Source organism: Myotis yumanensis, unplaced genomic scaffold (assembly GCF_028538775.1).
Source record: "Myotis yumanensis isolate MYYU_CA2020_CCGP unplaced genomic scaffold, mMyoYum1.0.hap1 SCAF_16, whole genome shotgun sequence".
Taxonomy (NCBI): domain Eukaryota; kingdom Metazoa; phylum Chordata; class Mammalia; order Chiroptera; family Vespertilionidae; genus Myotis; species Myotis yumanensis.
In genome coordinates this window covers 29,776,875-29,789,660 of record NW_027223767.1, presented here as the reverse complement: position 1 = coordinate 29,789,660, position 12,786 = coordinate 29,776,875, and the positions used below count along the sequence as shown (strand labels likewise).

Below are 12,786 nucleotides of genomic sequence, written 5' to 3'. Positions count from 1 at the left end.
AGAGAAACATCGATCAGCTGCCTCCTGCACATCTCCCACTGGGGATGTTGCCCGCAACCCAGGTACATGCCCTTGACCGGAATCGAACCTGGGACCTTTCAGTCCGCAGGCCGACGCTCTATCCACTGAGCCGAACCGGTTTCGGCATAAAAAATAAATAAAAATTTTAAAAACATGTCTCATTCAAATTTGACAGATCGCATATATGTCAAAGATGTACTTCACCTATTAATGAGGGAACCATACTGATTCTATTATCACCTGAGGAACAGAGATTTATACAGTTAGGTGGGGGTGGCATTCTGAAATTTGGTTAACTTAGAGAAAAGTGAAGTAATATTCAATATTGCAATATAACTGTAACTTTTGCAATTATCTTTTCTACCGAAAAATAAACAAACCCCACACATTTTCATCAGTGCTGGACAAAAATTTACAAGTTAACATGTAAGTGGTCTGATCAAAGTAAATAGAGCATCAATCAAAAGTTCATGCTCCTCACCCCTCACAGATGAAAGGTGTTCTGGGGTGGGCCTTTTAGACAATTTCCCAATGTAATTGAAAGGCATGCAGTCATCCTGTTGCCTTATATCCATTTGGAATGTTTTTTTCTTAATAGATATACTTCCTAAAAGATGTCGTCTTTAAACTTAAAGGACATTAAGGAAAACATTTCAAGTTGAAGTTAATATCAGTTTTACATCCATACCTTTAAAGCCTATACATTTATATTTACAATTAGTAAATCTTGGTCAACTCTCTCATAAAACTCAGAAGAAAGCACTGAATTCTAAACAACCAGAAAGCTTTTCTATGCGTCGATCATAAAGGCTGAATAGATTAATGGTTTGAAGTAAATAGATTTTGCCCGAGCTTCCTTTTTATAGGTATTCATCTCAAAAGGCTTGAAAAACCAAGAGGATATGAGGATCAATCTCTAGAAAAACAAAAAGCACCCAGGCATACTCAGCCAAAAATCTGAGTTCTGTGTGACTTAGTCGATACAGAGATAGAAAATCATATAGAGAAAATATTCCTGCTGCAGAGAGGAATTTTGCCACAGAACTCAGTGTACTATACCTAAGGACTTATGCACTATGCCCTGAGCTTATGTTTATGTTTCCTGTGAGATCATGAGTTACTAGAAGGGTAGGACCCTGTCTTACCCATCTTTGTGTCTACAGTACTAGTTACAGCGCCTAGCATATTCTCTTTTCACTAGTTTATTTTTTATAGTATATTTTTATTGATTTCAGAGAGGAAGGGAGAAAGAGAGAGAGAGAGAAAGAGAGAGATCAATGATGAGAGAGAATCATTGGTTGGCTGACTCCTGCATGCCTGCTACTGGGGATCGAACCCACAACCTGGACATGTGCCATTGGCCAGAATTGAACCTGGGACCCTTCAGTCCTCAGGCCATCGCTCTATCCACTGAGCCAAAACAGCTAAGGCTAACTTGATTATTGGTTGGCTTTTTTAAAATTGATTTTTTACAGAGAGGAAGGGATTGGGATAGAGAGTTAGGCACATCCATGAGAGAGAAATATCGATCAGTTGCCTCCTGCACACCCCTCACTGGGGATGTGCCCACAACCAAGGTACATGCCTTGACCCGAAATGAACCCATGACCCTTCAGTCTGCAGGCCGACACTCTATCCACTGAGCCAAACCAGCTAGGGCTAACTTATTTATTGATTGGCATTTTTTAATGACTGGGAATACTTATGCTGGCATGAAATAATTATCTGACAGTGTATTTCACAGTAGAAGTAATGAATGACCTAATCTACTGAGCAGTTAGTTATCTCATTTGTCTTCCTCCAAACTGTTTGTCAGGCTTAGAACCCAGATGGCAGAGGTACCCAAGAAGATCAATACAAAAGTGGTTGTCCCTTGAAAGGTTTGATAATTCAAAGGGCTATTTTTAGTATCATGTGAGGCTCCTTATAATCACTTCCCTTAAGCCAAAAAGAATCCATTTGCTAAAGAGCACCATTAATTAGCTTAATAAGGATAATGACATACAAAGCTCTAGGTGCTATGGACAAAGGATCATAACTGAGTTTTTATAGAAAAGAACATCTCCTTATATCTCAATAAATAGAATTATTAGGCAAGCATTTCATCTTTGAAAAGGAGGATGAAGAGATTTTTATTTTGTAATTAGTATCGTTAGGGGCATTTTTGATATATTTACTTATGTAGACATTTCTAACTATACCACTTAACCATCATTTTTAAATTATGTTTTTCATGATTTCAGAGAGAGAAAGGGAGAGGGAGAGGGAGATTGAAGCATAATAAGAGAGAATAGCCCCCAGGATTGAGCCTGAAACCCGGGCAGGTGCCCTGACTGGGAAGCAAATCATGACCCCCTGGTTCATGGGTCACTGCTCAACCACTGAGCCATATTGGCTGGGCTTAACCACCATTTTAGTTTTTAACTATTTTTTTTTATTGATTTCAGAGAGGAAGGGAGAGGGAGAGAGAGATAGAAACACCAATGATGAGAGAGAATCACTGATTGGCTGCCTCCTGCACGCCCCCTACTGGGGATCAAACCTATAACCCAGGCAGATGCCCTTGACAGAAATCAGAACTGGGAGCCTTTATTCCCTATCCACTGGGCCAAACCAGCTAGGGCTTAACAATCATTTTAAACATTTATTTTTAATACTAGAGGCCCGGTGCACAAAAATTTGTGCACTTGGAGGGGGGGGGGGGAGGTCCCTCAGCCCGGCCTGTGCCCTCTCAAAGTCTGGGACCCCTCAGAGGATGTCCATCTGATGGCTTAGGCCTGCTCCCCGGGGGATTGGGCCTAAGCTGGCAATCAGACATCCCTCTGGCAGCCCAGCAGCCCTCGGGGGATTTCCACTTGCCAGCAGCGAGCAGGTCTAAGCTGCAGTCGGACATCCTTAGCACTGCTGAGGAGGCAGGAGAGGCTCCCACCACCACCGCAGTACTGGCAGCCATCAGCCTGGCTTGTGGCTGAGCAGAGCTCCCCCATGTGGGAGCGCACTGACCACCAGAGGGCAGCTCCTGCATTGAGTGTCTGCCCCCTGGTGGTCAGTGTGTGTCATAGTGACCAGTCATTCCCAGTCTTTTTGCTGTTAGGGTCAGTTTGCATATTACCCTTTTAACATATAGGACAGAGGCCTGGTGCACGGGTGGGGGTGGGCTGGTTTGCCCTGAAGGGTGTCCTGGATCAGGTTGGGGGTCCCGCTTGGGTGCCTGGCCAGCCTGGATGAGGGGCTGATGGCTGTTTGCATCTGGTCACACCCCGTTCAGGGTTGGGGTCCCCACTGGGGTGCCTGGCCAGCCTGGATGAGGGGCTGATGGCTGTTTTCATGCTAGCCACACCCCTTTAGGGTGGGGTTCCCCACTGGGGTGCCTGGCCAGTCTGGGTGAGGGGCTGAGGGCCGTTTTCAGGCTGACCTGCGACTGAAGCTCCCAGCTTCTCCTTTTTTTCTTTTTTATTCTGGGATTTATTTACCTTCTATAATTGAAACTCTGTTGTCATCACTGGAGCTAAGAGCTGGGTCCTGCTCGCTCCAGCTCCGTGGCCATGGCCAGCTGAAAGGAGGTATCTGGGGTTTATTTACCTTCTATAGTTGAAACTTTGTTGCTTTGAGTGTAGCTTAGAGCCAGGCCACGGCAGGCGGGGAACCTTGGCTTCCTCCATCACTGGAGCAAGCAAGCCTCCTGCTCGCTTCAGCTGTGTGGCTGCCAGCCACCATCTTGGTTGGTTAATTTGCATATCTTGCTATTTAACCAATGGGAGGCATAGTGAAGGTATGGTTAATTACTATGTTTGTCTATTATTAGATAGGATTAGTATAACAATTCCTACATTGAAATCCTTAACACCAGTCTGCTCTCTTGGTAACTTAATATGTTCTTAATAATATTGTTTACATAACTCATCTGATTAATTAAACATTTAATGTATAAATGTTCATCTAATTTAGATTACTGGTATATTATAAAAAAATTCTGAGTTAATGGCATTTAAATTAATGCAAGTGTTCTATATTTATTGTCCTATAGAAGACAAGTTGAGGTTAAGCTGAATTCCTCTCTTCTTTTACAGCCCTTCAAAAGTGTCAAAAACATTATGGGTTGTAAAAACACACACCATAGGCCCAATCTCATCCATGGGCCCTAAATATAAATATAAATATAAGCAGATGGTATATGAACACTTATATAACAAGGCTCATATGAATGTGTATAATAATTGAGACCTCATTACCACTTTACCTCTATAATTAAAAAGTTTTTCCTGTCTATACCTTGTCTATATGATTATAAAATTGAAAATGCATGGGAGATATTAAATGCTAGAGATGGGCTGGAGCACTACACAACTTACAGAATTGTAGAATTTTATTCCTGGCAGAAATTGTAGAGATTACCTGATTTGAACCCCTTTTTTATTTTACATATTACTAAAAACTCATAAATAAGTATAATTTATAATTAACTTGCAAATACTTGAAGAATAGCAGGACTTCAAATGAATCCTTGTGTAATTCTTTCAAATTATTTTCGCTGAGAATTTTGAAAAAATATAAGTTATTTCTTTTTGTTTTTAATATATTTTTATTGATCTTAGGGAGGGAGAAAGAGAGAAACATCGATGATGGGAGAGAATCATTGATCAGCTACCTCCTGAATGCCCCACACTGGTGATCTAGCCCACAACCCCAGCATGTGCTCTGACCAGAAATCAAACTGGTGATCTGATTCACAGGTCAACCTTCAACCACTAGGCCATGCCGGCCTGGTTGTAAAGGTTATTTCTGAATCAAAATGCAAAATAACTACAACTATTTACTGCACAGAAATATATATATGGAAAACCTGGGTAAATGTGCCATGAAAATATCCTAATTTTTATTTAAGGCTGGTGACCTCTGCTCTTTTTTCATTCAAACCTTTCTTCTCATGTCCTCCTCTGTATCCATGTCTCCATCACTCACACATCCAAACACACACACACACACACACACACACACACACACCTGTCCACTGTTCCCACTAAATCATATATTTAATGTCTACCCTCTAGATCACAAAGTCTGCTAGAACCCAAATCTGAGTGGTAACAACATTAGCAGATCTGCCATTTCCTCCGCTCCACGCATTTCTCTGATAATAAAACTACATATTTAATACAAAGCAACAATTGCGTGGTAAAAACAAAAACAAAAAGCATCTCAGCATCAGGCTAGAGAAGCTTCCTGATGAGAAACCTGGAGAGGAGTCACCATGGATAAATTCATTGCAGATCCAGGAAGGACTTTTATCCTTTGAAATGGGATAAAAAGAAAAAGTCATTTCCTAATAAATCCCCCTATACTTTTGCTGTGTGACTTAGAAGCTGGTCCAAAAGTTCATCTTCAGTAATTACATCTGCATGATCAATTGTACAACTCATGAAACTGTTTCTCAGGCAAAGCAAAAGGATCAAATTAGTAAGATGCCTAATTCTATGATTTCTTACTTTAATTCTGGATTTCACCAAAATGACTGAATTGGATGAATTTTCACATTTGTTTTGGTTTTGCTTTTTTTTTTCTGCTTTGCTTTTTTTTTTTCTGCTTTGCTTTTTAATCAGCCATTCACCAGCAACTATAACAGAAGCTCATTAGCATTTAAGAATAAAAACACAACCAGATAAGGCTCCCCCAACAACTGTGGGCAAAAAGGGGCCACATGCTAAACCTGACTAGTTCAGGGGAGGCCTGTGTGGCAGCCTTACAAACGCAGAGACTTAAAATAACCACAAAGGATGGTCTGAAATTAAAACGTTTTTAAAATATATATTTTTATTGATTTCAGACAGGAAGGGAGGAGAGGGAGAGAGGAACATCAAGGATAAGAATCATTGATCAGTTGCTCAAAACTTGGGCATGTGCCCTGACTGGGAATCAAACCCGGACCCTTTAGTCCACAAGCCAGCGCTCTATCCAAGGAGCCAAACTAGCTGAGGCTGAAATTAAAACTTCTTAACTAAAAGCAGTAGTCATGTTCTAGGCTAGAATCTTACCTGACAAAGGTCAATTTTCACCTTAACTAAGTCTGTGTGTTGTCTTTTTGCATCTACCATAACATTCCTTTGGGATGTCAAAGTAATTTCCGTTTTCTAAACCCCTCAAAGCACAGGTGCCACATCAGAGGGGAGACCACAACTACCCTCACTGTTATTGAATTAACTGCTGACTATTAACTATCTTGTACCCACCTATGTAAAAGAAATATGTGTCTATCATTTTACTTTTTATTCTATCACCAATGGATTTAACCCATGTAAGTCTTATTTGGATTGTAATGTATCAAATAAGGTGCAAAACTGCCATTCTCTGGAGCATTTTCTCAAGCCTTTGAGATTCTGCTTCCCAGCAATTGTCAGTTTGGCTCAAATAAACTCACAAAAATCCTTACAGGTGTGAATATTTCTTAGGTTGACATAAACCAAACTGATCTATTTCCTCAACATAATTTAAAAACCTCACAGCTAGGGGTGCAAAGAGGAGCAAGATTGTGTGTGTGTGTGTGTGTGTGTGTGTGAGTGAGAGAGAGAGAGAGAGAGAGAGAGAGAGAGAGAGAGAGAATGGAGGTAGACAACGTGTCTAAATCCTCAAATCCCTTTTAAAGAACAGATACATAATAAAAACCTAAAGGAAACCACATTAGAAACACAGAGAGGTTTGCAAATCAAGAGGCTTCTTTCATCCCCAAAATACCAAACCAACACAAGGGGAGAAAAAATGAATGCAATGGATCCATGTGCCAAAGTTTCAGTCCTGCCTCATGGAGACACTGCACTGGGGCAAATTTTGAAGAGGAAAATGGGAGGGCAGGGGGCAGAGAAAGAGCGAGCCAGTATGTGGCCTGCAAACTGCAACAAGGCAACCTCCATGAACAATGCGCCTCTGTCCTCTGGTAGATGTAGGTGTGCTGTTGTGTTGTGTTTGTTTTTGTTGTGTGTGAGTGTCACTCGATGTGCCCTGGCATTTCCCCTCAGTCGGGGGAGTGGAGGTTGGGGTTCGGGTTTGGGAGAGCTCGGGTGAGGGCAGAGGAGGTGGGCAGGAGCCCGCAGCCATGGGCTGGGTGGGTACCTGCAGGCGCTGTGCCTCCTGAAGCCGCTTTCCCTGCAGCCACTGGCTGTGTCGTCCTCTTCCTAGGCGTCCTCGGAATTCAGGGCCTCCTCTGCATCCCGGCCTCATCGTCCTCTTCTCCTTCGTGGTCAACGTACACCACACAGCATTGGGCCTGAGCCACGGACCCCCTTATGGCCCCTGGCGCTGGGGGTCGGGTCGGGGGAGGTGGGGGAGGAGCTGGCGGCTGCTACCTCCCATGACTGCTGCCCCGGCCGCCCCCCCCCCCCCCCCCCCCCCCCCCCCCCCCCCCCGCATCATCTAGGTCCCCACCTCAGCCACCTCTTCCGGCCCAGGAAGCGCCACCAGGGGAGCAGAAGTGCTGCCAGGTGAGCAGAGCCCTAGATGGGTCACAGGTGGGCGGGGGCGGGGCCAGGGCTGCCTGGGTGGACTGGCACGTGGGTGGGGGCGGGGCCAGGGCTGCCTGGGTGGACTAGCACGTGGGTGGGGGCGGGGCCAGGGCTGCCTGGTTGTCAGAGCACATCATACTGAGCCATTGAACTTAAGGTCTCCCAGTCAAAATCTGGAGGAGACAGTTTGCATATTAGCCTAGAAAAACCCCATACAGTTTTATATATTTACATTCCATACCCTGCTAAATTTGCAGAAATGAAAGATTTTGCAACATAGCAACACAAGCAACTAAAGAATCTATGTTAGATACTTTTGTTTCTGAAGTTTCTAGGCCATTTTCCCAGAATGTGCTCCAGCTTTTTAGAAAATACCTTTTGCTACAGTCAGGGCACATACCTAGGTTGCAGGCTCAGTCCCCAGTAGGAGGTGTGCAGGAGGCAGCCAATCATGATTCTTTCTCATTGTTGTTACCTCATTTTCATCTTTCTTATTGATGTTTCCTTTCTTCTTCTTCTTCTTCTTCTTCTTCTTCTTCTTCTTCTTCTTCTCTCTCTCTCTCTCTCTCTCTCTCTCTCTCTCTTCCTCTCCATTCCTCTCTGAAATCAATAAAAATATACTTTTAAAAGGTTAAGATGGTAAATTTTATGGTATGTGCATTTTACCACAATTTTTAAATAAGAAAAATGCAAAAAGTACAGAAGTCACTCTTCCACTTCTGTCCAAGAGCCATCCAATTTCTTCACCCAGTCTTTGTGTATCTTTCCAGAGTCTATGTATATACAAACAATTACATATAATCATGTAGACAGGTTCATATGGGGAAAAACTGAGGCCTAATACAGGGGTTTAGTGAGACAGAATTGAGACCCTTTGAGCTCGTATATTAACAAATGATGCCCCTGTAATGGTTGGGGACTTAACCCCAGGATCCAAGTCTTCCTCTGTATAGCAGCCATGCTAACAACCTATAGATGTTTGTGGGCACAAAATTCCTTGAACCAAGAATATGAAGAGGACAAATGTGTCAATATAGTGTTTGGGGGAAACTTCCAATCAGAATAACAGAGCCCTGGTCAGAGTGGCTCTGAGGCTTGTATGTTCTCCCGTACCCAAAAGGTTGTATATTGGATTCCTGGTCAGGGCACATGCCTGGGTTGCAGGCTCAATCCCTGGCAAGGTCATGCAATCGATGTTTTGCTCTCATATCGATGTTCTTCTCTCCTTCTTTCCCTTCTCTCTCACATTTAAAAAAAATCTTTTAAAATATTTAAAAGAACATAACAGAATTTACTCAATCCCCAAGCTTCCATAGAAGGGGATTAGGCCAGACTTAGTTGGACCATGTGCCCCATGGCTACAGGTTCTGTGGAGATGGAGCCTGCATGGAATGCATCACGCTTATAGGGAAGGTGAGGCAGGGACATCTATACCACCACCATGCAAGCTGTTAGATGAAAGAAATGATCTCATCAGAACAGGGGGCTCTTTTTCCATTACGTGCTGGTACCTGCTGAGCTAGCGATCTGGTGAGCTACTGAAAGGGGACAGGAAATGAGTCTCCAGGATGATCCATTTGTTTCTCCTCACCTCCTGGATTCCCCACACTCACTGATCCCCATTCCCAGGCTGTGCCTTAAACACACTATGTATTTGCTGGCTCACTGGTCAACACAGAGAAAAACACTTGCTTTCATTCTCAGTAAGGAACTTTGGGAGGTCACTTGGGCAGGCACCAAGAGAACAGCATCCACAAACCAATTAACCACATAGGAACTGGAGGCCCTTGCACTGTGCCTAGAACCCTACCTAACCATTTCAGATAAGAATTCCAAATTGTCCTCATTTACCCTTTATTCTTATTGAAAATCTCATCCTCATTAGACAATCCTTGTTTTGTAGCTTCTGTGCCATGTTTTGCTTGTATGTGGCATTGAGAGATCTAAACGTATCCCTTAGCCAAGGCAGCCGTTTTCTCCAGCAAAAGCCCTCCTAGAAACAGACACATAAACATGAATTCTGAGTTTCTCCTGCTTTCTCCTGCCACAAAACATGCTGGGCTGTTTCCCTGTCCCACTGCTTGACTGGGGGACGCTGTGCTATTGTCCTGTGTGTGGTTGGCACCATTCTGCATCCCATATTGCTAAGCCACCAGCATTTATCTGTGGTCATTTAGGTCTATTATTAAATCTTGTTCACGCAATTTATTTTACTCACTCAGGCATTTAAATCTCATGACTTAATGTGATTTAGTAATGACTCTCCTCTCTTTACAGGAGTGGAGGAACCATTATCACTTGGCATCATGCAGCCAAGGATCTGTGTTGGATACAGAAGGAAGTAGGTAGGTTTGGTGCTGGGCTGAGCTGGAGGGAGCCGAGGAGCACACACATGACCCGCAGCGGGATCCACAGAGGCTGAGGCAGGACAAGTGAATGGAGCAGTGGCCCCACCAGTACGTTTCCTGAAATAAAGTCCTGAGGAGGGAAGTCGTAGGCAGTTACTGCTCACACACTCTTCTTTATCTCCAGCAACTCCTTGATAGCTGGCCAACAGTTGGGAGGGGTTTTTTGTTGTTCTTTATAAAGATGCTTTGCCAAACCGGTTTGGCTCAGTGGATAGATTGTCGGCCTGTGGACTGGAAGGTCCCTAGTTCGATTCCGGTCAAGGGCATGTACCTTGGTTTCGAGCACATCCCCAGTGGGAGGTGTGCAGGAGGCAGCTGGTTGATGTTTCTCTCTCATCGATGTTTCTAGCTCTCTATCCCTCTCCCTTCCTCTCTGTAAAAGAAATCAATAAAAATATATTTTAAAAAGAAGATGCTTGATTATTTATTACTTTTTTTTTTATTTCAGAGAGAGGAACGAAAAGGGAGGGGAGAGAAAGACAGAGGGAGAAGGGGGCGGGGGGGGGGAGAGATTAGCTGCCTACCGCCTGCCCTCCTACTGGAATTGAATTTGAAACTGGGCAGTTGCCCTCACCTCCTGATGCATGGGACAAAGTTCAACCAACTAAGCCACACTGACCTGAAGTAACCACAAAGGATGGTTTGAAATTAAAACTTTTAAGTAAAAGCAGTTTATGGCAGGTAGTCATGACCTGGGCTAGAATCTTTCCTGACAAAGTCAATCTTTACCATAACTGAGCCTGTTTATTTTGTTTTGCATCTACCATATCTTGAGAAACTTTATATATATATGTATATATATAAAAAAGGAAATATGCAAATTAGTCCAGGATGCCATAAGGGGTCAGGACTATACAGGAGGAGGTTTTGCGCAGGTGAGGCCCAGAGTGCAGACAGAGACATGTGGGCTGGTGAGCCACAGTGCCCCGGCTCCGGCCGGCCCCCTGGAGCCGGAGCGGACATGGACAAGGACAGGGGGGCTGGCTCGCAGCCTCCACAACAGAGCATAGGCCCGGAGAGGAGACGGTGGGCCCGTAGCCTGTGGAACCAGCGCTGCTCCCTCTGGCCTCCCTCGGAGCTGGCCTGGGTCCCTCCCAGCTCCCATGGGCGCCAGCGGCTCGCTTCAGCCTCCCCTGGAAGCAGTGCAGCTCCCGGCGGTGCACTTCGGTTCCCCCGACCCCACCGGCTCCCACAGAACCAGCGGGCGGCCTACTGTGCGCGATATCGCAGGATGGGCTACTAGTATCAGAATAACTTCCCTTGATTCAAATCCACCTATCACATTTCCTTATGTGCTTCTGGTATATGTTAAACCACCCCTAGAACATTTTTACTTCCAAAGCATATCCACATATACACATTTAGCTGATGGGGCTGGGGATGGGGGTGGGGGTGGGGGTGGGGGGCTTCTGGCTACCGCCCGCCTTGGACAAGCTCAGCTCCATCTTAGGCACCACCTCAGCCTGGGCAATAGCCCACTTGCCCAGGCTGTTGCCTAGGTGCCTGGAGCAGAGCACCCCTCCCCGTGGGTCCAGAACCTGGGCACCTACCATGTGAGGCACAGAGCTGGAGCTGGGGGCTGCTTGAGTGGTCTGCCCCTACTGTCCCCTCCGATGGGAGTGCAGCCAAGGAAGAAGGGAGAGCTGAGTGGGGAGGTGCTGGGGCCAGGCAGGAGGTGCAGGCCTGTGGAAATGGGTGCAGGGAGAAGGCCCATCGGAATTGTTGAGGCCCCTCTGGATCGCCTTCAGCCTTTTCTTCCCTCTGGCTGTGTGACCAGAAACGACAATGGGTGGAGCACAGTCAGTCAAGGGAGCTATGTCTCCAAGGAGCCTAGAAGAGACTGAGCCCATGAAGGGACCACTATAGGGCATGCAGTGAGGTTGGGAGACGGGGGTGTGGGAGGTACTATAGGTAACCCAGGCGGCTCTGTACTGTGGCATATATCTCATCAGGGCCTCCGTCCTTGTCTCCCTTTCCAGCTTGGAGAGGAAGGCAGGGGAGGCCCCAAAGGTGTCCCCCTCCTGACCCTTTGATGCCAAGAGATCTGGAGGGTATTGCATGGGGTGGGGGAGGGCGGGGGGAGGAACTTATGCAACCCAAGCAGGCCAGGGCAGCAGTTAATCCACTCCATCCACAAACAGCCCTGCCTCTGACTTAAAACCCTAAGCCAAAGTGCTATAGATTTTAGGAAAAAATTCAGTACTAATTAGAATATCCTATTTACATTTGACTCTTTCTCCTCAAGCCCCTCTATAAGAGGCAAATGATTGAATATTTTCATGAGAGATTATTTAAATCTTTGGAAGATAATTTTAATGGAAGGCTACACGAGATCATTATTTGAAGCAAAATCTTAACCAAAATTTCCCTCCTCCTAAGCATCCTAGCAAGAAGTCATCTCTAAAATTTTAAAGTTAAAGGTTCTGTCAGGTATTGCCTAAAATTAAAAAACAAAAACAAGCAAAATACCTGTGTTGTAAGGCAGAAAAATTCTGCTCAGCGAGTTAGTAGTTTAACAAGGGGAGGGCTTGATGATGTATCCGAAAAGATGAGTTTTAAATGAAAGAAAAAAAGAGAGGTTCCCACTACCCCAACACACACCAGAAACAGACCCTCCTCCAGCTTACCCAAAGGCTCCTCGGCCATGCCAACTCCCAGACTCCTGCACTCAGGATGACACCACCTGTAAAGCACAGAACTTCTGCTTTGCTTCTGAAGTGATGCCACCACAATACCTTCATTTTCCCTTTCTTCAAGGTCAGAAAGATCCCGAAGCTGTAAGGATTTTGAAGTAAAGGTCCTTCCCAGAGTCTCAATGTAGACTTCAAAATGTTTTGTTATTAGAAATAAAAACTAAGTTCCAA

At 44.8% G+C, this 12,786-nt stretch overlaps 1 protein-coding gene and 1 long non-coding RNA gene across 2 annotated transcripts in view; both read right to left on the bottom strand.

Annotated features, from left to right (window-relative positions):
• Positions 1-7,184, bottom strand: part of LOC138994432 (leucine-rich repeat-containing protein 37B-like) — a 73,327-nt gene extending 66,143 nt beyond the window's left edge. Inside the window, exon 1 of the mRNA XM_070394359.1 lies at positions 7,126-7,184. The gene's annotated coding sequence lies outside the window, so the exon portion shown is untranslated. The remainder of the gene's footprint in view (positions 1-7,125) is intronic.
• A 553-nt stretch (positions 7,185-7,737) lies between these two features.
• The window catches only part of LOC138994436 (uncharacterized), a 36,475-nt gene continuing 31,426 nt past the window's right edge, over positions 7,738-12,786 (bottom strand). Inside the window, exons 4-6 of the long non-coding RNA XR_011468434.1 lie at positions 12,550-12,605; positions 11,473-11,687; positions 7,738-8,114 (exon numbers count right to left, since the gene is read on the bottom strand). This is a non-coding gene — a long non-coding RNA (uncharacterized lncRNA). The remainder of the gene's footprint in view (positions 8,115-11,472; positions 11,688-12,549; positions 12,606-12,786) is intronic.